This window comes from Chenopodium album, chromosome 15 (genome assembly GCF_948465745.1).
Source record: "Chenopodium album chromosome 15, dcCheAlbu1.1, whole genome shotgun sequence".
In the NCBI taxonomy this organism is placed as follows: Eukaryota; Viridiplantae; Streptophyta; class Magnoliopsida; order Caryophyllales; family Amaranthaceae; genus Chenopodium; species Chenopodium album.
The window spans coordinates 52,714,696-52,738,491 of NC_137848.1; the positions used below are offsets into that span (position 1 = coordinate 52,714,696).

Below are 23,796 nucleotides of genomic sequence, written 5' to 3' on the forward strand. Positions count from 1 at the left end.
GTATCGGCCGTCACAAGCCCCGACTCCGCACTCGTTATCATCGTGTGCCCTTTTAAGACACCCTTGGTTCGTGTTGCTGCGTGCTCACGAACCTCTTTTAAGATAGGCTTGCGTCCTTGTCGTCAATAGACAAGCGCGCGCCGCACGATCCAGTGTCAAAACACTCGGACCGTGACACAAGGTCACACATTCTTTTCCAATTCCCAGCCTTAAACGAAAACACATAAAAGTATACAGGAGGAGGAGGTTCATGCTGAACTCTTAATCTAGACAATCCAAATAGCACGACTATCCTGTAGTCATCAATAGATGGTATATAACCAAACCAAGAAGTTCTAGAGCAGTAATCAGGATTAGGATACATAATTTCACGGTATGAATGCAGAGCAGGATTGCAGATAAAGAAGAAACATAAATTCCTACATTCAAAGCAAACCAACCCATTACCAGAACCCATAAAGCTAACCTTGTTTTTAGATATTTTTTGTTGAAAAGATGAATCAAAAAAGTTCTCCAATTCAATAGGGTTTTTCAGACTGTCAGATTCTTCATCATCATATGGCAATAACATGAATCTTAATGGGTTTTTAAAGATTAACAGAATTTAATTGGGGGAGAATTTGAGATGGGATTTTGCGAATTCAGGAGTAGAAATTGTGGAAAGCCAGAATTTAGAAACAGATTTGAAACGGATTAGGGTTTTTACCGGCAATCTTGGCAGAATGAGGTCGATTATGAGATCATCGGGTATAGTTAGGGTTTCCGCCGAAACATAACTGATGTTGATGATCCTGCAATTCTCATTAGCAATAGAATCAGGATCATTCTCTTCCCTCAATTTCACCATTATTCAGATTTTCAGACCAATACTCTAGTTGCGACCAACTGATATTTCGGAATAGAGATAAAAGCGGAAAAATAGAGGGAATGTAGTGTTTCGGAATAGTGCAAGAGGTTAAAGCGGTGCATTAAAGACGTATTTATTAAGAAATGGAGATGTGAAGAATCACTTTGTGTTAATAAGTAACACGCAAACACTTATTACGCATGCCGATGCAAATATTTGATTGTTGATATCTTTAATTGCGTATTAGTAAAAAATGATATTATGAATTTATACCTCGTAACTAATCCAACAATATATACGAACGAAATATAACAATATTTCATATAAAAAAAAATAATAATGTTTAATAACAGGAAAATTTTGCAAGAAATCCAAAGTGCCACGTGTCACACTTAAAGACCTTTTTTTTCTTATTTCTTTGGGGTTCACATGTTTTCTCCTACACAATCTTGATTTTCTTCCACCTTTATGCCCTTCAAATTACTCATATAATATTTTCCGTTCAATTACATTTAGTTTTTCTTCCAATATCATGTCTCTTCACCTCAAAATAATTTCATGCCCCTTCACCCTAAATAGAAATTTCAAGTTTCCAAATTTATGCTATATACAGCTTCAAATTTTCAAACATTTATTTTTTTATCAAAATTAATGAAATACATGTAGTTTTTAAGGCATATATAATCAAATATAATGTAAAAGTCACTTTAAAAAGAAAAAGAAAAACCAAGCATCATGGATTAAAATTAGTTATTACATAAAGGTAAAGTAATTTAGTCAAACTCAATATCTTTATCATATAAATGAAGGGAAGGGCTTTGGTGTCCACCTAAAATACAATAATATAAATATTAGATGATTACAATTATAAATTTATATTTGAAATGGAAACTAATCATTGACAAATCAACCACATTTGGCAAGGTAAAAATTGGCACTAATTATTCAAATAATTGACATCAATTTAAAAAATTTAATTATGAAGGTACAATCAAGGAATTACAGATCATGGAACTTTTACAATTAAGAAAATTCTATTAAAAATTACAATTAAGGAATCAATTCCACTTTGTGAATAGATGTAAATAAATACAGCTAAATTTATGAAAAATATTTCCTCCGTTTCTTTTTGTTGACACGTTTATTTAGTCACAATTGCCAATGCGCAACTTAAACTATTAATATCTTTAATTACCGATAAACAAAGTTTATGAACAATTGATATTTTGAAAATATATATCGTGATTGTAATTTTTGTGGGGTGATCTTCAAAAAGTTTACTATTTTAATATAATTATGTTATTTTAGTTTTTTATTTTTTTTCTAAATATTCCACTTTTTTCATACGTGCATCAAAAAGGTGTCTTTGATACACCCAAAAAATTACAATAAGCCACGCATATATGACTAGTGTGAAAATGCAAAAAGTCAATGAGTCACTTAATAAAGCAGAGGGTATAGATAAACAAAAGTTGTTTTAACTTAATTTTTTTCTGTCATTGTTATTTTAAAAAAAAAATGCTTTCGATTATGTATATAATCTTCTTTAGACTTGTTTAAAGCTTGGATCATGCAATTTCAATCTTTTTTATTCCCACATAATCACTATATTTGATTATATTAATTAATTATGAACAAGATATATAACGAGTTAGCAAGATCTTCACCATACGACTAGTTGTAGCTTGTCCAATGTGTTTACTTGCATGGATGAACAAGAATGAGCAAACAGAGAATTTTCTTTTGCATCACTATACAAATTTGCTCATTTTGTGCAAGTAAAAAAAATGAAGCAAAATTAGCAAAACTAATTTGTTCAAATTTCGCTAGTGAGCAAAATTAATTTGCTCATTGTGTAAATGATTAGATACAATAATTTTTGTATGCTGCAAAGTACAACACCCCAGTTGTGTAGTAAAAAATTAGTTTAAAATTTTATATATTCTCCAACTTTCTATTATTCTTGAAAGATATAATGGAAGAATAAAGCTTAATTAAACTACAAATGCTTATGAACTAATGCATATGAACGAGTAGTTGAGTAACATTTACTTGGAGGCATTGTTTATGTGATGGGGAGGGAAATATAAACAAGTTGGTCGGACCAACCGAGCTAGCACCTCGAATTAGAATGTGAGACTTTTATATAATTATCACTAACAATAAAACAATACCAAAGCCTTATTTCCTTAACTGGTTATGGTTATGATTAAGATGCATAAAATAAAAATTTTAAGTAGTCAAGCACTAAATTGCATCATATAAGCAAACAAGCAATCCAATCAAAGCACTTTGACACTTTGTTTCAAAATTTTTTAGAAGCCAAAAAAATCTGTACATTAAAAACTGCCAAGGACTCCTATAAAAACCAAAGGAAAAAAAAAAAAAAAAAAGAAGCTGATAACTTACCTGAATAATCTTATAATATCCTGCAAATAGAGTACACAAGATCTAATATCCAAGCCTATGCAGCTGTACCACCACCAGATTCAGAATTCAAGCTTGTAAGTGTTGAACCTTCTAATGTGATCTGAACTGAGCAATCAATATTGTCAATACAGACTCACAAGCTGCACCTGTGCTCCAAGAAGAGAGAAGAAGGGGGGGGGGGGGGGGGAGCTTGAGTAAACGACAGTTTTCAGATAAAGCAGAGATGTGATACTGTAAAAAAATTACACAACTTAAAGCCCCGTTTTGGTTTGATGTAAAATACTTTCAATAAAAAAACTAGTTTTAATGGAAAACATATTTTCAAGGAAAACCACACTTGCAAGATAGTTTCCCTTTGTTTGGTTCTTACAAGAAAAACTAAGAGAAATTAAAAATAGGAGTGGAAATGTGGAGATGGATGAGAGAAAAATAAAAAGGAGATAAGGGAAAGGGAAGACAATGTGGCTTCCCTTGTTATATAAAGAAAATTGTTTTCCACTATTATGGATGTAATTTTCCACCATTTGGAATATTATATTCCACCTCTTCACAAATCAAACAAAGGAATATGGGAAACTCATTTTCCATGAAAACATTTTACATCAAACTAAACGGGGCCTAACTGTGTTTCTTTCAAGAAAAAAATATATATATGTGTGTGATTCTGTGAAGAGCTTGTTCTGACAGAGAATGAAAAGATCATGATAGCTAAAATATACCTGCATAATTAAGGGTTGCAGCAGTCCAATATTGCGATTGCACTCTAGCTATCATATCTATTTCACAATAAGCACATGGAAGTCACAAACCTCACAATTGGGGTTTAGAATCAACTATTGCCATTATCATCAATTATAGGCTAAAAGCACGATCAGTACTGTAGAAATAAGTGATAATACAACACAATGGGAAATAGATAAGGTAATGACTATACTGAAAGACGAGGGGGCACATCTAGTGGTGATAGTATAATGGACTAAGATAAATTCAGTAAAATTGCTGAACAAGTTGCAAACCCACAGTATTTTCCCTTTTCATCATAATTGCTACATAGTGCATAGATTGCCCTTTTAACAAACAGGCCAATTTTCACAACTCGCGAAGCCCTTTGTCATGGTTTCACGGTGCTTTGTGATGCACAGATTTACTACTCATAGCTACATTTAGTAACAAGTATACTCTCGTGCAAGTCTTACGATTATATTTGTGATTCCAAAATTTTACTTGAATTCCCTAGCTACATGCAGTTCTCTAACTTTGGGTTCTGAAGCAGAAAATTTTCTACATAACTAACCAGCCACTCCATGACCTTATGCATAGAAACAAGGTGCCTTTACAGTCCAAAGAACATAATTAGTTGTATCCTCTGAAAAAGCTCTGGAATGCCATTTTAATTTCATCACAGATTTGCACAAAATCACGTGATTAATTCAAAATTTATTAATTAACTCGGTAAAACATTGTAGACTCAAAAAGGACATCAACCAAGAGAATTAAAATTTTTGTAAGAAAAAAATATGCAAAACCACAAAAAAGAAATTATGGCCATAAACTGTATAAGTTGGACCATTTGTCCTTGTCCTTTGATTGTTCTTGTTCTGATTTTTTATGTGAAGCGCAAACCTAGCTAAGTTATGGTATGGCTGACCAATCAAATGAGAATAATTCAAAGTAAAACTAGCTATGTTAGTATGTTATAGTATGGCTGACCAATCAAATGAGAAGCAAGCAACGTAATTCTAGTAAGATATAAAACAAGGAGTGATCACATAACTACTAAAACATGCAGCAACAAAATCGCTATATTGCTATGTATAGTCTTATTCCAATACTTAGTTTTCTGACTACACGCAGTATTCTCTGGAACCTAGATTACGTATTAATCAGAATCCTACATAAAATTGTATTACACTAACCAGCAGTCAATCGCTTTACATACATACACGTATATTAAATAACTCGCCAATTGGAAATCAAACACCAAAATATGCCAATTAGTATAAAGCAACCTAACATCAATATCACAAACCCTGTTCCACTTTCCATTCCTCAAAGAAAATGCATAAGTGCAGGAACGATTCGACGGAAAAACAATCATGTAATCATCAATGCACAAGTAACTGAACCGATAAGCATCATCCACATAACAGGATTGCAAATAAAGAAAATTCCACAACTCCTAAGACTTCCCGGAGTTGTCGAAACTTGATAAAACAAGAAAACCAAGCAATTGCAAGAACCCACAAAATAAAAATGCAAATCAAGATTAAAACGATTTCTAATGGAATTTTCAGGTTGTTGAACTCATCAGATTGCAATAACATGAGGTTGTATATGAACTATAATTACGAGTATGAGTAAGTATGATAATTTGGACGAAAATTGCAATAAAATAATTGGGTTTTTACGAATTCATCAGTAGAAATAATAGATTAACAAATTTTTGAAACAGAATTGAAAGGAATTAGGGTTTTTTACCGGCAATATTGGGAGAATGAGATCAAAATCAGGTGTTCTGGAAGAATTGCGATGATTAGAGTTGATGCTGAAACATTGTCATTGTTTTTCACACTTAAATTAGAAATATTACAATCGAAATTATGATCCTCACCATTTAAATTCGCCACTTTTCAGAGTTCTTCGTTACTTTTGTGGAGTGGTAATTTAGTCAGTTTAGAGAAGTGAAAAATGAGACCATTGAATCATTGACTACACCTGCTTAGGTTGTTTTTCTTTTTTTTTTTTACCTCTACTCTTTCAAAGCTATAATCTAGTTAAAGCAACGGCATCGCAGGCCGCAACAATTATGAAGAGACTAGAACCTAACCATTTAGCACTGAGCCTCGAATTTGAATTAGTCCAAACTCCAAAGGTGAACCAAGTAGAAGTTTGGAACACCAAAAAAATAGTCTATTAGAGCAACTCCAATATTCTAATGGTTGATCAATAGTCACGAGAGATATGTATGAATGCAATAAAAATAAGAAAATTTTGATTAAAGTAAGCAAACCTTTGCCCCATTTAATATTAATACTAATCAATTATTTTGCTTTTTTATTAACACTTTCATTAATTTATTGTGAAACGGGTTATAGACTTATAGTTATCTTGAAGGGGTTGCATGGAATAGGTGTAATGAGAGGGGAAAAATAAATGAGTAATTTTGGTTTTTTTTTCTTTTTTTTTTAGTTTGGATTTGGGTAATTAATTAGCGGGGTAACGTGTTCCCAAAAAAAAGGGATTAATAATTAATTAATTACCCACATCCCCTTCGTGTAACTATTTCCCCTGTGAAAAAAACACTCTCCTTTGATATATTGCATCTTCCTTCTCCCCTACTATATACTATATCCTTCACCTCCTTATATCTCTCTGCCCAATTGAAGTTGTTGGCCGCCATTATAGCCACCCAACGGAAGCTGCTAGCCGCCACCATAGCTCATCAATTCCGTCGAAATTACGAATAATTGGTTTGATCAAGCTGAACACAAACCCACTAAATACATCATGTTTCAACATGTGCAATAAAGGCTTTGTAATGTTATTTGGCAATCTGTGTGAAGTTTATCCTATCTTTGTCATTCAATTGATAGTTTAGATTCTTTAGGTAAAGAACGTAGAGTATATTAAAAAAAAAATGCAAATAATTGAGTTTAAGTTTGGCTCTTTTAATATTTGAAATGTAACTTAAGCTTGATCATGTCTCGTTAACAATTGAACAAGGTTAGATCAAACTTTCCAAACCACCAGAATGTAATTCTTCTTTCGAGCAGCACTCTCGGTTGGCACCAAACACTTGGAAAGGGTCAGGGTTTTATTCTACTCAAAAAGAAAAATCACCAAACAGCAAAGAGCTAATTGAAATAACATACAAAGCCATAATGAAATTGATGGATTAAATAAAAACTTCGTTGCTGTTATTATCATGAACCAACCACTACAACAGCAACAGACTATTACAAAATTGTCACCTTCTCAACAGTAATAATATTTTATGCTCATGCTAGATAACAAACAGCTTTGAATCTGAATCAGTCTCAGAAAAGCTACAACAACACAACAGCAACACCACCACCACCACCACAACAATGGTAACAAAAACGACGATGGCGACAACAATAACAACAACAACAAAAATTGTTGATTCCCAGAAAAAACAAGGTCTAATGGGAAAATCACATGATAAAGCCTAATACAAGCAATTTAAACCACAAAGCGAACACACCCACATAAGATAGCAACGTCGATCACACTTCACGGACGATTGAAAGAACCCACTTTCTCCCAAGAGTTCCAATCATCGAATTGTTTCAATGTCCAAACTTCAGCCATCCGATCGATTAAGCTGATGCATGCAATTGATAAGCACCCATTCCTCAAGAAAAACCTCGTACTAACGCAATGCTGTAACAAATCCATCCCAGGGAATACTTTCAGCTGTTGTAACCAATCCATCCAAGGGAATACTTTCACCTGTTCACTAACCAAATCATACCCTACAATGTGCTTAGGCATCGCATAATCCAGAAACCCAACATACCAATACAGAATATCATTGATCACTATCGTGTCCCAGCATAACCATTCATAGCGAGTAAAATAATCATCAAGGTCACATATTCTTTTCCAATTCCCAGTCTTAAGCGAAAACACATAAAAGTATACAGGAGGTTCACGCTCAACTCTTAATCTAAAAAATTGTATTAAAAATTAGCATACATAAAATACATGTATAGTATAACATATTTATTATCTTCCTATTTTGCGTATATAGTGAAATGAAAGATGAAATATAACGAAAGAATCAGTTAGATAAATGAGTATATAAAACTACATCTACATGTTAGTCCATGTGAGTGTTTTAAAAATTCAATGATGAATTAGTATAAATTTTATTTTTATTAATCAAATAAGTATTTAAAATTGTGTATTACACTTAATGGGCCGGAATGATAACCCCGTTATGATATTTAGTCAATATTCTCCCTAAATTATGATACTATATGAAAGTATTGGGGAAACAAATACAAAGAATTTAATCAAATTATCTTAATTACATGATTACATGTATAGTTAAAGTGCTTATAATGTTATGGTATGTTGCTAAAATCCCTTCATATTTTTATTAGGCTATCCATATTAGAATTAGGCAAGAAATCAATTAAAGTATTAAAAAAATCAAGCACAAATCTATTATTTAATAGATTCATCATTTTAAGTTATATTAAACAATTGAATGAAAAAAATTATGATGTACTTAGTATTAAAAATTTGTCATACAGAGTAATATTTATGAAAAACAGAGTAATAGCTAAAAGGAATATATTTACGGAGTATTATAAAAGATACGTATAAAATATTTGAAATAATATTATGATAGTTATATGTACCAAACTTCTCAAAGAAGATTTTAGCAAAAGAGAAGGGTTTTTTTGGAGCGAAAAAACTACATCAGGAATTGACACGTGTCATTCTTGCTGTCTGTTTTAGTATTATGTTATTGATTATTGATTGATTAAAATGCAGTCAAACTTTAGTCAAATTATTAAATCAGATTAGACCAAATCAGGATAATAAAAATTCAGATCAGACCATAACTGACTTTATGAAAATCAGACTAGATCTCCTTGTTTCAGGTGGAGAGAACAAAACCTGAATCACCAACTTACATATGTGGTTGGCCATAAGGGTGAAACAAATACGGTTTAAAATCAAACTGAACTGTAAACCAAATCGAATGTAATTTATTTTTATTTTTTTAATATAGTTCAGTTCGATTTGGAAAATTAAAAAAATTCGATTTGTGTTTTAGTTTTGGTTTGAGATTTTGAAAACCCGAAATCTTGGCCCATATCTAAATTATAGTGCAATTCTAATATTCTACCCTACATCTATAAAGCAAACAAAAACAACTAGTCTATTGTTCTTCAATCAAGGGTTTTAAAAAAGCAAGCCTAAAAAAAAGTTATAAATCAAAACCCAAAATACAAGACCCAACAAATGCAGTTTTCTTGGTATTTAAAAAAAAATAAATAAAAAAAAAACCAATTAAAAACAGTGTAGTTTGGTTTGGAGTAAATAGTAATATGGTGCTGTGTGGCACAAAAAAATCTCAAACTAAATTAATATGCTCTGGTTCCAATTTGGACTATAAACCACACTCCAACCGAACTTTCACCCCATAGCTGGTCACACCGTGCGGCCAACCATCATGGATTCATGGGAGTTACTCAATCAGTGTTACGTTGGTTACTTTATCAATATCATAGTGTAACACTCCAATAATTCTCCCTTTTCCAAACCACTTACTTTAAATAAAAATAGAGGAGAACCATTGGCATGTTACAGCCACGTGTTAAAACGTTAAGATTTTATCAAAATATCGCAGTGGAAAATCCAACTTAAATCTTGAAATAATATAATTTAGAAAAAGTCAAAGCTTACAAACTGAAACCATAAAGGCCCTTATTAAAACCAAACCAATATTCAAAATCCCAAAACATAAATGAAATAGTAAAACATAAATAAGTTTAACACAAAGAACAAATACTCTCAATTACACCAATCCCTTGACAATGCGTATGTCAAATCCTTGAACTTCACATCATCAAGCTACCTGTGCGATACTGCTCCCCAATAATACAAGTGTAATAATTGGATCATCATAGGGTCATTGAAAGGCTAAGGCCATGACCAAAAAAAACACACACAAAAGCATGCGATTAGCAAAGCTGAGTACATACAAGCTACAACGTACCAAACCTAGCATGCTCATTTAATCAACGTAAATAAACATAAAACATGAATTCATTAATCAAGACTCCACATTTAAACAATTCAATTGACTCAACATACTTACTAACCAATTCCAAACACTTGACTCTTTATATTAATTTGATTAATTTAATTTGGAGTAAGCAATAGACGAAGTTGTCCAACCCACCAAATCATTTTGGTCCCAAAAGACCATTTAAAATAAAAGTTTAGCGCAATGCAAGAATGGGCGCGACTCCATTCTCACAAAGTTAGTCTAGGATCCCATCTAACTTTCATTATAAAATAAAATTGTAAATACCAGAAGAAAAGAGGACATGTTGATCAAACAAGCCTCGGAAAGCCACGGGCTACCACCGTGTACCCCAACCCATAATTGTCAATACTCAAAAAGTGCACGCTTTTCCAGAGTTTTATTGCTCATCCATGTTTTACTTTACGTGATTACAAATTTTAATTAATACCCGACTCATTCAATTAGACCATACATAACAATCATACATCAATTCACTTTTAATCTTATTTAGGACAATAGTGATCACATCACAAATTGACCTTTAATTCCTTTAAATTCCAAATTATCCAAAATTGTTGAACATAGTCAACCCACCTAGCCATTTCGGCTTAATCCACTTTTACTCAACATACTAGCAAGTCATGCTTGAGTAATAAATAAAATAATAATAACCTTGTAGAATAATTAATAAATTCATTCCACTTAAAACATTTAATTCCAATCCTTCAATAATCAAGATATGGTTAAGAACAACTCCAATGATTGTAGCTAGGGACTTGCTTGCAATTTGATTAATTCCCTAGCTACTAGCTTGACCATTGGATCTAAAAAACTCAATTAGATTGGCTAAGCAAATTAGTTTTGCCAAGCTAATTTGTTCGAGGATTAAACTTATCAAAATAAAATGCTCATTGCACCAATTAAGCTCTTTCCATGTATTTTCTATCCAACAATTACTATTAAGCTAATAGCTAGCCATTGGAGAAAAAAGATAGCTAAAATGATAATTAGCTTAAAAGCTTATATGGTATGGCAAACTAATTGTCAAATAAGCTTGCCATTGGAGTTGCTCTAACAAACCAATCCAATAAAAATATGCTTATATCAACATTCCGTACTGTAATGCCCCTAATTTTTAAAACCAATTTAATTATTATTAATTATAATTATTAAGCTTAAGTATGTCTTATTTCGGATCTTATAATCTCGTTTATAAAAATGGGCGAATAATTTTCCCATACGCATAAAAATATTTTTTTAAGATATTCAGATTATTAAATTATTATTTTTCCTATAAATATATTACAACTTCCAAGTGGATTTTTAATAAGAAAATTGTACATAATTTCCTAAACTCTAGTTATAAAGTTATTATTTTTAATATGAGTCTTATTTCATGAACATAGTTTTAGGTAAATAAGCCATTTATTCTAACTCAAATGGGTACTTACAAGCTCAATTGATATTACAACCCAACTCATACTTTTAGCCAAAAAAAAAAAAAAAAAAATTATTAATCGTCCAAGACCATAAATATTGATAAATAGATCCCCAATCACCACAGACTTAGTTCATCTTCTGTACGCCTCCATGAAAGCTTCTTTAAGTTAACTTTCCCAACTAACACCTCCCCTGACTATAATTTCTGACTACATTCAACCTCACCCTCCACATGTAACTCATCTACTCCATCACCATTATCAAACTTGCTCCTAACCATTATATTTCACCTCCAAATTAACTAATTGCAATTCAAAGTTTCACCTCCAAAACAACCAATTGCAATTTAAAGTTTCAATATTTAATCTTATTTTAATCCCTAATTTTCCTTAAAAATAGAGCAAGGATTTTGAACAATTTCCTTACAAATTCATTTGCAAATTATACCCACAAAAATTCAGCAAATTAAAATACCCCTAAACCCTTTTTTTTTCCCTTTCTCTCTCCTTCGCGCCACCACCGACCGCACCACCACCCCCGGCCGTGAGCCACCAGCCGCACCACCTCCACCTCGCCGGCAAGCCACCACCGCCTGCTTCCCAGCCAGCCACACCACCGAACCCAAGTGCACCTTTCGTACTTCTTGAACAAACAAAACCAAAAACAAAGAAAAAAAAATGTTAAGATTGGTCTTTTAATTTGTTCATTTACTTGATACAAAACCCACCAAAAATACTTAAAAGTAAGTGGGCTTTTTCCTAAACACTTTTATTTTGGACTACTTGTTTGAAATAATTATTATTTGCTTTACTTATTATTATTATTAGCTTAATTATACCTACTAACTAGGTGTGAAGCCCGTGCGTTGCACGACTTCATTTTTAATATTATTTTAGATTTGTTTCGACATTTATTATTATTATTATTATTATTATTATTATTATTATTATGATATTAACAAAAATTTAAAAAAAAAAAAAAAAAAACCAATGAAAAACCAATGTGTGCTTCAAATAGAATTCTCTCTTCTACACATCTATGCAGAGTACTCTATTCTTTTTTTGTAGTTTTGATTTATGTATCTTGTGTCTCCTGTGAATGACGCTGACAGGATTATCCTATTCCCTTTTTCAGCCCTAAATATGTAGTGTGTAGAGTATATCGTTTCTTTATTTCTTGTGCCTCCGATCAATGACGGTGACAAGATTAATTTTTTTCCATCTCCAACCTTAGTTGTATCTTTGTTTACCATTGCATCCTCGAAGGTATTATAAATATTGCATCCTCGAAGGTATTATAAATTTCACTTTGTGTAGCCATGAATCTTGGGATCTCCGACTATGAAAAGAAACAATTAATATTTTTCTATGTATTGTGAATTAAATTAAGGCCTATTTATAAGGAAATACAATACATCATATCTTCTCTACATAAATCTTATCATTCTTTATAAAATCCATTTTAATTGTTATCCATATCAATGTTGTTTTTATTAACGACACCAATCACATGAATATGCCATGGTAATTTATCTTGTTAATTTAAAATTTTATCATTTCTTTAGTTATTATCTATATGAATAATTTTTTTTATTATTTTTTTTATACATATTACATTTTTTTACGTGATTTTGGAATTTGGGATAACAATAATCATATATTATGATTTTTTGTAATTATGTTTTTTTTTTAATATCATTTTTTTGAAAGTCTGTGAAACTTGTTAAAAGAATTAATATATTTTATCTGAAATAATTAGATAAATCATTAGATTAGTATGATAATTTTAATTTTTCATTTTGTTTTATTTATTTATTTATTTTTTTTTATTTTTTTTTTTTGTATAGTTCTTTGAACCGTAGAAAGATAATGGTAGGATAGAATTAATAAATGTTTAAAGGATTAACATATTTTATTTGAAATACTTAGATAAATCATTAGATTAATATGATAATTTTAACTTTTCATTTTATTGTTTTTATTTCATCCTACGTGGCACACATAAATATGTGGCGCTCTATTTTTTTTTAATAACAAAATCCTACGTGGCTCTCTAAAATTTCTGGGAAAAACTCCCCTTTTTATATATATATATATTAGATTATATGCTACTACCTATGCACTACTACTAGTCTACTACTACTTCTTACTTATACATTACTTATACATTATTATTATTATTATTGATTATTACTAAAGATTAATTTATAAAGTAAGTATTAATTTTATAAAAAGGATGTAATATTTAAGTTGTTCCTGCACAACTAGATTAGAGTTTGTATTCTATGTCTTTGGGTTTATTGATGAAGAGTTATTGGTTATTGTAGGAGGAATTTCAAGTTCGTAATTAGGAGTTTCATACTTGTGTGCAAAGATCAAGGTACGTATTCGTGGCTAGATCTTTGACTATGTGATTTATATACAAATGTGTTTTATGTTTTGAATGTGATGAACTATGTTGAATGTTGAACAATGATTTAAAATATTTATGGTAAATTCTATAAGCGTGTTTCAATAAAAACGATTGTTTGATCTTAAATATTTAAATGCTTTATAAGCTTGTTTGAAAACTTACTTTGTTTACCAAATTGTTTAAAAAGGAAATGTTATCATTTTAATCATCCCATACATGGAAATTGGAAGATTAGTTTATCAAAGATGTTTATTGTATTTTTCTTGACTCCTACTATGCGGAGATAAATGATAAGACTATGAGCTTTGTATGATCTAGTCTTTCCTTAAGTATAGATTATGTAAATGAGTTGCTAGCTTGAGGGGTGTGCACACTTAGGGTTGGAAAATTGTTTATGAAATGGTTGATTATTCAACCTTTATTGAAAAATACTTTAGAAAATTATAAATTTTGGAATGATTTCCAAAATATGAAATCTTGCCTATGGAAAGTTCGAATAACCATGTTTTATGAGAATTATATATTTCGAAAGAAAATGTTAATCAATTAAACTAATTTACATGTTTAGAACTTATATGTACTTAGCATTTTGCTAACGCGTATTTCTCTTTTGTTTTGGCTTGACCCTACTTATCATTTATGATGAGTAGATAAGTGATGGCGATGACTCAACGTGAGCTAACTGTTGCATCGGGGACGAAGGGCAAAATCACTTAGTCTAGGTTCACTATTATGAATTAGTATGGGTACCATTTAGATTTATGCTTCAAAAACTATTTCTATTTTCAATTAATTAATGAAAGCTAAGATGTATTTCTTCCGTTGCAAGTCTCTGTTTTTAAAAGTCTTACGTTATCACGTGGCAGTAATGCTCCTAAGCCACTCTCTTAATCATGTTTTGTATTATTATTATTGGAGAGTAATTTAGGGGTGTTACAGATACAAACAATTAATCCAATATAATTCAACATGCTTGCATCCATAATTCTATACAAACATAATCAATTCACCAAAACATGTCTCATAAACATAAGCACGTGAATTAATTAAATGTATAACCAAACAATTTCCATCCAAGCGTTCTCTAAACATGAAACTAAGTTCTTTCCTTTTGGTACCTAAACATGATACTACTTACAACGAAGTAGACATGTACGTAATTCGCATAAACAATCCTTTGTGCCACTTTTAATCACTTAAAAGTCTTCTAGGGAATAATCACTTCCTAGAAAACAACCAACAACAATAAATTAATACTTAACCAAATTTCCAACAATATAAATTAGATTAAAACTCCTTAAAACTTCCTTTAAAACATGTTTTTATGCTTAATTAATCAATAGAAATACAATAGGAACAAAAGCCCCAATTTAATTACTCACTAGAACACTAAAATCCCAATTTAAATAAATTAAAACCCTAGGTTTATAATTGATAAAATCTGAAAATTAAAACATGATTATAAATCTGAAATTATAATCTTTATACCTTCAAAATATAATTTTGATACTAAAAACATAAACTTTATACTATAAAATCAAAACTCAAACAATAACATGTAAAATTATCCAAAATAATAAAAATAAAAAGGAGGGGGAAGAGGTGAGGGCCACGTGGGCCAACTGCTGGGTCGGCAGTATGTCGCCGTCGGTCGGAGGTGGCGACGGCAGTCGAAGTCCGGCGGGGTAGGTGGCGGCAGCAGTTGGAGGTATAAGGGGGTTTCACGTGAGGAAGAAGGAGGAAAAGAAAGAAAGGAAAAAGAAAGAAAAGAAGAAAAAGAAAAGAATAAAGGAGAAAAAAAAATAAAAATAAAGGAGAAAAAAAAAAGAAACTAACCTTTTGTGTGGGAAAATTTTTTGGGATTAATGGGATATTTATAGGAGAGAGAGTTGTAGGGTAAGTAGGAATGTTGGACCTCATAAAATAATGGGCCAATTAACTAAATGAAATGGACTAGACTTTGTTTATGGGCATAAATTGTAGAATGGACGCTCATAAAATAATTTGTACTAAAATAATTTTCAACCCAAATTAATAATTTAAACTTTTGAAATTAAATTCCAGAAAAATACAATTAAAAACTCAAATGCAAGGAGTTACAATCCGCCACGTGTCAATTTTCCCCTCTAATTAAACCAAGTCAGCAAAATTACCACATCATCAAACCTTTTCACCCTATTAAAATAGCAGTATTTATTTTATTCATCCATCCTATTAAAATAGCAATTGATATCTATATTTTTTAAAAAAAATTATAAAATCCCTCAAATGCATTCAAGTCATTGTAATACATGAGCACGTTATTTCTTTCTAAACAAATACTTCACAGACAAATAGCAATATTTATGCATTTCTTTCTTAAAAAATATAAAATTATAAAAGAATAAATAAAAAGAAAGGTTGTCTTCTTCCTTTATCAATCCTTTGAAAGTGAATAGTCATAGTTTTTCACGAAACATAAACAACCCAAACAAAGTCTCAAATCTTTAATTTTGGTATCAAAACAATATGGAATCATCATGGTTCTACACAAAAAAGCTCCAACAAATATCAGGAACCACGAATTCCGACAATGGTGGTCGGCATACTAAAGGACGGGAAGGCCATGTCCATCATGGTGGAGGATGGGTCGTCGGCTGCCGACGCCGTCAATGTTTTCACTTGACGGTTTGCAACCCCTCAAAAAGAGGTAACCGATCTATGATTTTGAGAAGTATCCTAAGTGAAATTTGGGTTTTAATGATCTTGATTGTGAAATAAAATCATTTAATTGCCTTGATTGTATAATCAATATTATTAAATAGAATAATTGAGATGATTATAAATTAGTTGAATAAGTAATCGTTATGAAGATTTCGACTACAATATTATCAATTTTTGACTCAAAAAGTATTCAATCATTTAAAGAGTAGTAATTAGAATTGCCGAAAAAAAATAAATTAGACTAAACTATTGAATTGCCTCATATTATAATAGTTAACAGTTAAATTTTTCTGGCTAAATTTGTGGAATTAATGGTTGAATTAATATGTGTGACATTAGTACTACCACTCAACCTTTCACTATAAAACTAACCATATTATGCTGCAAAGTTGTCACAACGTTCTAAAGGTTTACATAATTCATTAAATTTTATTTGTACTTATTGCGGTCGAGTGATCAAGCAAAGGTGTTTTGCTCTGAAAGTATCCTCATTTTATTGATTTGTGGTAGTACCTATTTTCTTAGAGTGATTAAAAAATCACCTAAAAGTTTCTTTTTTTTTTTTTGGGTTGTCAATTTCTTAAATGTCAATTTATGAGGCACGGACAATGTGTTTTTAGTCTGTAAAACTAATAATACAAATGAAAAACCTATTCAGACTAATCCCAAAACCACCCTAACTTGAAAACTTGATCAAAACCATCATTTGTTCTGTTAATTTCATTTTTTAATGTTGGAATTTGCAGAGTTGTTTGAGGCTAATTTCAGTGGTTGACACTTGACACTTCATTCCAATAGCCTAAGGTACTTTCTTCTTATTATGCAAATCAATTTTTTAAAAAATAATGCATATATTTCCTTTTGGGTGTCTATGTATTATGGACAAAGCTCCGTTTACTCTGTATAGTTGGCTAATCTCTCATTGTCACTTTTGATCAAGTGAAATTCTAGCTCAATTATCACCCTTTCATGTATGTGATTACATTTATTATTATTAAATCAGTTTCTGAGGACTTTATAATTCTAGCTCATAAGTTACAACTACATAATTCTAGCTCAACCTACGTTGTTTATGAGGACTTTATAGAAGGATTTTATAAAAATAATTTCATTGCCATGATGGTTGACTAACAATGAGAGGAAAAAATTGATTACAACTTTTTAAAGCAAGTGAAATTTTGATTTAATGGTTTAGTTGTGTATCCTTTTTATAAAGGATATACAAAAAATATAAAAAACACCATACATTATACAACTTCAAACAAAACACAAGAAACACCATTATTGTAAATTTTTAGATCAAACTAATCAATTAATACCTACACACCCAAAAAAAAAAGAATATTCACTTGCAGGGGAATAATAATGGATCTTCGCACTGTTGGACAATGATCATGTGACACTTGCAAGCGAAAGATACATGACGATCGGTTTTGTAGGGTTTGTCAACTATGAGTGAAATACCCAAAACCAAGGTAAGAAATTATTTTTGAAAAAAATTACAATTACAACAATTTACAAATACAGCCCATACACATGTACTTATTGAAGGTGGAATTAGACGATGGGAGTAAAAGCTGCCAAGAAGTTGAGAAGATTGTCGGAATTGAAGTAGAAGAAATGGTGAACCTCTACGATAAGGTAAACACAAAACCCACAAAAAATAAACCAAAAGAAAAAAAAATTGGCCAGACAAAAGAAATGGAAAATCAATTAAAATATTCTACTACATTCATTTAATACTATTATTCAAATAATATGCACATTGGGATACCTAGGACTTAACACATTTAAATCACAATCTACAATAACAAATTGCAGGCTAACGGGGAGGACAGAGTTATGAGTCTCCTAAAAGAATACATCGGAAAACAATTTGTATTCCGTGTGAAAGCGAACACAAGAAGTGACACAGTGGAGTTGAACTGTCACAAGACATTTGACATAAACTATAACTTAGAAACAAAATATTTGCTGCAAAAGATTCATGGCATGATGAAAACATCAAAATAGAACGACAACCAAGGTACACAAGAAGATCTGCATATGTTGCACAACACAAGTTCCCCAAATGCAAGTGACACACATCAACTAAATCAAAGGACAATGAACGGAAAATAAAAAGAACCACAGATTAAGCATATATTGATACCCCTACCCCCAAATCCTCTTTTCCCCAACAAAAAATAACCCAAAGCACTGATATCATCATATAAATTTGTACAGGGAAACTAAACAAACGAAGCTTCTCAACTCTGGAAAGAACCTTCTGCAAGGAGTAGATGCAGAAGAAAAACAACTCCCAACAAATAACGAAGATGCATCACAAAATGAAAAAAATGAGACATAAATAGAGTCTATAAATAATTTACTTGATAAATAGTACATCCTACTGATATGTCCATTTTATATAGTATTTTACCCCCATCCCTTGGTCATAATTAGTAGTGTTTTTGGCTCTTTAGAGCCACTTTTATTACTAATTGGTGTTTTCTAGTGTTTTCGTAGTTTTGGTTGAGTTTTGTAGAAAATTGCATCTTTGGAGCTTTTTCCCGGGATTATTGCGGTACAACTACGAGCATTTGAAGGCATAACCGATTGCATTTGGACATCGAGTATTCAAGACTCGAAGTGGAGATTCGAATTGGGCCAAGAATGAAGCCCAGTCCAAGTCTAGCATAAAGCCGGGCCCGATCGGGCAAGCTTTAGCCCGATTGGGCGGATGCCCAGAACGAGTGGGTGAAGAAAAAGGCGGGCCTGATCGGGCGCGTGTTTCTGAGGAGAAGTTTAGGCGTCGTTTAAGTAGTTTTAACTTAGGATTTTCGAGCTTAGTTTATATACGCTTTTGTTAAGCGAGTTTAGTATTCTTTTCTCCCTTCCCTTACTCTGTCTCTCTCTTTCTCTCTCTAACTTTTCTCTCTCTCTCCTCTTAAACTCTAGTATTATTTTCTCTCTCTATAACTCTTTGTTTAATTCCATCTCTTGTTTCCTTCAACTTTGGTAACGATTCTTTCTCCTTTAATCTTAGTTATTTATTCTCTCTCTTTCATCATGACTTGTTTAATTGCTTTGTTTAGTTTATATTTAATTATGCGTGAGTAGTTTTCTTTCTAGGGTTATGGGGATCCATAAATAATATGAAGGGGTAATTTATTATTGTTAATTGTCAATGCTTGATTAATTTCCTATTGATTGATTTAATGCTATGCGATTAGATTTGGCCAGATTTAATTCGTATAAGTTTAGCAATATTGATTCGAGATTCGAGAGATGAGAATTGATGTTTAGGCTTAGTTTCAATAGGCAGACTAATTTATAAATGGTTAGGTCAAGATTCGAGAGATGAGATTTAATACCGGTAAATTAATTCTGTGATTGTAATACGTAGCGAAACCCCTTTATGATCTGATTAATTGATGCATTGATGATTGATTGTTATGTTTCACCCTGGAATATTGTTTATTGGTGAACCTATGCCCTAGGCTTTTATTTCATTGATTTTCCTCCTACTTTTATTCCTTTCCACTTTTACTCTTAGTAGTTTAGTTCCCTTTTACAATAACAATTTGGTTACTTGATAATTTAGATTATATTGATTAATTAGGAATAAATTTACTCGTTTCCCTGTGGTTCGACCCTTCTTCCCTATCTACATAGTTAGTGGATTTAGGTATTATTTTTGATTGGGTGATTACGACTTTAGCCTGTCACCTGTTGAATGTAAAAAGTAGTAATCAAGTACGGTATTGTTAATTACTCTAACTATTACTTATGCATTTACGGGATTTTATTATTGCAAATTAATTTTCAATATACATGCTATTTAAAAATGAAAAACTTGCAAATTATACGTACAAAATTCTAGCAAGACAACATAGTGGAATTAAATAAAATAGTCACACACAACAACTGATTAACTAACTTTGTGGAATATGGAGCAATATTTTAAAAAAACTATAAGCATGAAATATCACAATATCTGCAAACAACAAAGAAACAAAAAACCTGGGGCATCGCCTGGGTCACTAACTAGTTAATAATTTAAAACTTTTGAAATTAAATTCCAGAAAAATACAATTAAATATTATAAACGATGGTATGGCCTCTTCTTTATTTTCTAAGGGACCTGAGTTCAATTCTTGACATAAACGTTTTTTTAATTGACATGTACCAATTTTCCTTGATGACGTGGCATCTTCTTGGTGGAAGAAAGGGGTGACACGTGGCGTGTATCCTTGATTAGAAATGCCTTTTAATGTATAGTATAGATTCTCCCCTAGAATAATGTAATCTCTAAGTAATTGTTCAATAAATTACATTCAACTTATTTTAGAAACAATAACGTTTTATGTGTTATCGCTAAATATCTTGAATTTCATAATGAAAAAATTATGAAAATTGCTTATTAATAAAATACACGTTATTACGAATCTAATAAGACTTCACTTGATATTGCTTTGGGGTTTTTTGCGAGATGTCCTACGAGAGAGTTACTTCACTAAGACTAGATGCTCTTCGCCTGTACCGGCAAGCAAATGGAAGCTCCGGGTGTTTGGAGTTCCGCCTCCAACGAATAAGTTAGTAAATATCGAAATTGAGTAAAATGCGGAAAGTAAAGTAAATCTTCTCAAATCCCAAGGTTAGGTGAATTCTATGTTGTAAGAGACTTGTGTTTGATGTACTCCATAAATGTGCCCCCAAAATGGGGTAAATGTCCTTATTTATAGGGCAATGGGAGTCAGTGCCCTTGTCCTAGGTTATTAACCTAGGTAATTGGGCTGCGCCACTTTTACGGCGCTTCGGGATTTGGGTTTTTAAAGGTCGCCATTTCCCTAATGATAAGGGAATGTCACGTGTCAGCTGCTAATTGGTTCCTTTAAGACCTATCATGGAGTGACATGTGTCACCTTTTGACTGGGTCATGTGGCCTGGGTTTCTTTATTCAAATTAGATATTTTTTTCTTATAGATTAGCGACTTTAGCGTACACTTAAGGTTAAAGTTTGGTCAAATTTAACAATCAAATCAAATCAGATAAAATAAATTCAAATAAGCAAAAATAAGATAAATTAAACAAGTACTAAATATAGTCATATCATATTGTGAATACGTGGTCTATTGGTGGTATTACTTCAACTTTATGTGTCTTCTTTTTCTCATTGCTTGACAAAACTCACAAAGCACACATTTCAAACATGTGGTGAAGGTTGATTCCCCGACAAATTTATCAAACCCCATTCTTTGACAAAGTGCACCTAAAACTAAACCTAACCACTTACCGTAAAATACAAGCCTTTTTTTATTTTTTTTTTTCATTTCTTGTAAAGGCAAAAACAAAAAACAAAAAACAAATAGAAATAAAATCATAGACTGTCCCAGATTCTGCTACTTATCTTGCGAGTCTTGTCCACTTCAAATTATCATAATACCCTCCTTTAATTATTGAATTAATTCAAACCTCTCGAATTCTCTTTTGTTTTGGGTTTTAATTGCATTCCATGTGGTTTTCTTAATTTACGAAAATGATGTTGCATCTGAAATCACCAAACATAACATTGATCAATATATAATATTGTCGTATATTTCTATATCGGAGTATTAAGTGTACCAGACGAAGCCCGTGCGATACATAGTTTATTTGAATTTTTAAAAATAATTTTATATATATATATATTTATGTGCTAAAATTTGTTATATATTTCGATAAAATTCCTAATATCAAAAGATAATATTTTTATATTTAATTAATTTAAACTGAGAAATCTTATTCGTCAATTTTGCTTACGTGTCATTTAAATTATTTAATTCTAAAAGAAATTAATAATCTCGTATTTAATTGGCTACCACTAAAATTTATTATCCTACATGGCGCGCTGAAAAAATTAAATCCTACGTGGCTCTCTAAAAACTCGGGAAAAAAACTCCCTTATATATATATATATATATATATATATATATATATATATATATATATATATATATATATATATATATATATATATATATATATATATATATATATATATATATATATATATATATATATATATATATATATATATATATATATATATATATATTAGATTAGATTAGAGGTTTCTTCAAAAAAAAAAAAAAATGTGTATTAGAGGTTTATTTATAATTCTAGAGTTGTAGTCATATATACACACTGCGATATTTAATTTTAAAAAATGATATACATAGTAGTTAAGTTGGTTAAATCTGGTGGTACTCATGATCGAATATATATGATACATTTCGTATGTAGTGTTAATAAGATTTTTAAACATTTACCATGGGCATACACTTTAATTTGAATTAAAAGAATTTCTTATACTAGTATATAAAATCTATCTACTATTGAGCACATAACAAATAAAATGAAAATTTTTCTAACTTTTTTTTTTGAAGCAAAAAATCTTTCTAACTTGAGTAATGTAAAGTGGTGAAAAATAAGAATTATCTCTTTAAGTTAACCATTTAATATCCTTTTTTTTTTAAAAAAAAAAAACAATTTCTATTTTTCAAGATATTTAGAAATAGAAATTGAACATTACCTTCAATAAAAATAGGTTTATATCATCATCTATCATCAATATATTATATAAAGTACTAATAGTGTCAACAATTCACGAAAGTATGAAATAATGCTCGTAAATGCTCATTTGTAGCCTGATCATTTACTTCCTCCGTTTCTTTTTAGTTGTCACGTTTGTCAATGCATAATTTCAATAATTTATATCTTTGATTATCGATAAATAAATATTATAAAAAATTGATATTTTGAAATTATATATGGTGATGAATCTAACAAGATTCCACATAACTATATTTTTCATTATCTATAAAGTACAAAATATGGTCAAATGAGGGTGAGTGAACAGTGCTAAACTTAAAACGTGTTAACTAAAAAAATGGAGGTAGGGCTTGTTCTGATTTACTAAATTGAACTGAACTGGTTGGAGCTGAACTAAACTGAATTGATTGGAGCTGAACTAAATATTTTATGAGAGAAGGAAATTGGGAACTGAACTGAACTGAACCAAACTGAACTGAACCAAACTGAAAATAAGCTGAAGAAAATAGGCCCGTAGTATAACCGTATCAGAGAAGGAAATTAGGAATTGAATTGAACTGAAAATAAGCTAAAGAGAACAAGCCCGTAATAATCGTAT

The 23,796-nt window shown here is 31.0% G+C and overlaps 1 long non-coding RNA gene across 1 annotated transcript; it reads right to left on the reverse strand.

Moving 5' to 3' along the window:
* Window positions 1-226: 226 nt before the first annotated feature.
* On the reverse strand, window positions 227-4,480 carry LOC145583377 (uncharacterized). The gene is made up of 3 exons (XR_014100119.1): window positions 3,997-4,480; window positions 3,257-3,423; window positions 227-791 (listed from the first exon to the last, which is right to left on the reverse strand). It is a non-coding gene; the product is annotated as an uncharacterized LOC145583377 (long non-coding RNA).
* Between the last annotated feature and the right edge of the window lie 19,316 nt (window positions 4,481-23,796).